Consider the following 2,496-nt stretch of genomic DNA (forward strand, 5'->3'; position numbering starts at 1 on the left):
AAAATGCATCTATCTATCTATCTATCTATCTATCTATCTATCTATCTATCTATCTATCTATCTATCTATCAATATGTATACATTTAACTTATTAAAAATTGTATTGCTCAGAGGTTCTAAGTTATGTTTCACAAAAAATTAGACATACAATATTATGAGTATGCAGGAGATATAAAAAGAATGCAGATAACACAACATGGAAAACTGGTCTTTATAATTTGATTATAAATTTGAGTTCACATTGAAATCTCTGAATTTTGATTGCACACTTAGCAAATCCAAGCATAGTTTGAGACATTTTTGCGATCATTTCTGTATCTTTGAAAGACAAAAAATGCAAGATTTTTTCTACATTTTCTCTCTATTTGCTGTCAGGGAGAAAAAAAGAGGTATTAAAGAGATCTAATTTTCCAACTTTTCCTTTCTAAAGACTTTTCCTGTCATCCCTAAAGACTCTATAACACACATGACCTAGTTCAAACACACACACATATCAATGGACAGTCCAAACGGACCGTTGAGTTCTCCAGCACAGCATGATTACATCACTTAAATTGAATCCCTAACACACTCGCTTACCCTGAACCACTCGACACTCTGACACGGCCCAAAAGAGCCAGGCCATGCACTGACCCATGGGGGTTAAAGGTTAAAGTTGACAGCCACTGAGAAGATGGGCGTCTCATTTATAGATGGTGACTCGATATATTGTAAAAAACAGACAAACAAGTACTGTATCTACAAATGTGCTACATGCAAACACACTTAGATGCCTTGAGCAATGGTAGACACACACACACACACACACACACACACACACACTCAGATGGGTCCTGCTGCTTAACCCTGATGCTCTGTTCGTCAACTCACTCTGAGAACGTGCAGCACTTAAACTTTCCCCTTTTCAAACAGACCGAGACAAAAAGTGCGAGACACCAGCAGGCAGCCCGGGAGCACACAGACGGCTGAACAGGAACAAGAGGCACATCCACAAAAAAAGAAGAAAAAAAAACATCCCCCAACACATACACACACACACACACACACACACACACGCATATCCATACACAATGTGCCCACCTCTAGTAAAGTCTATTCCCGCACCCTGCAGATTGACTGCACACAGATCACTCAGAAAGACCTGATACATGAGACAGCACTCTATTTAACCATTAAAAAAATGAGTGAACAAGAAAGAAAATTTGAAAGATAAAACAAAAGATAGAATTATGGCTAGATATAACAAAAGACAGTACAAAAGATATGATGAATGATAGACAGATGGCATGAAACATAGAATGTTAGATATAATAGATAGAATGATGTGTAGATAGAATGAAAGATAGAACGATGGGTAGATAGAATTAAAGATACATATAAAGATAGATAGATAAGAATGTTTGATGGATAGAACAAAAGACAGAATGAAGGTAGTTTCAATGATAGACAGAATGAAAGCTAGGACGTTTGAACGAAAGACGGGTAGATAGAATGAAAGATACAAAGAAAGAGAGAACGCAAGACAGAACAACAGAATGAAAGATAGAACCATGGATAGATAGAATAAAAGATAGAAAGACAGATCATTAGAACAATGGATATAACGAAAGATAGAATGATGGATAGATTAAAAGTTACAAATAAAGAACACAAGTGAGAACAATGGATAGATAGAATGAAAGAGGAACAGAATGAAAGACAAAACAATGGATAAATAGAACATAACAATAAACAGAACAACGGATAGATAGAATGATGGATGATGATAGAACTGATGAATGAATAGACCGATGCAGAATGCAAGACCGAGCATTTGATAGAATGACGGACAGATAGAACGCGAAACTGAATGCAAGATAGAATGACGGATAGACAGAATGATTGATAGGTAGAACGCAAGATAGAGTGACTGATAGAATGACGGATAGAACACAAGTTAGAACGACAGATGCAAGACAGAGCGAGTGGTAGATGGAACGATGGACAGAACGCAAGACAGAACAACTGAGAGAACGATGGATAGATAGAATGCTGCACAGACAGGATGAAAGACAGAATAAAAGAAACTTTGGCCAGAACTTCGACAGAGGGGGCAAATGACGGATTGACAGTGGGCGATTAAGAGGAAATAAAGAATGAGTGAAAGAAAGACAGATAGAGGGACAGGGAGAAAAGGGAGGGGTGTGGGAGGGGGTGCTGCAGCTGTCCTCCCAGCCCCAGGTTTCTGTCGTTTGCTGAAAAACACGGTTCATTACATTCCCTCTCTCCATTCCCTCTTTCCTTTCAGTGGAGATAAGCTTCTTAGAGAAGAGGCAGCAGGCGGAGCCGGCCTTTGAGTGACAGCAGGAAGAGACCGGCATTCAGCACACAATAGTGCTTTAGCAGGGGCTAATCTAAGAGGCGTAGAATGACCTACACTCACTCTCTCATCTACTAGCCTTTCCCACAGAGAGAGAGAGAAAGAGAGAGAGAGAGAGAGAGAGAGAGAGATGGCAG

The sequence above is a fragment of the Sinocyclocheilus anshuiensis genome, unplaced genomic scaffold, assembly GCF_001515605.1.
Source record: "Sinocyclocheilus anshuiensis isolate Anshui unplaced genomic scaffold, SAMN03320099.WGS_v1.1 scaffold1170, whole genome shotgun sequence".
Taxonomy (NCBI): Eukaryota; Metazoa; Chordata; class Actinopteri; order Cypriniformes; family Cyprinidae; genus Sinocyclocheilus; species Sinocyclocheilus anshuiensis.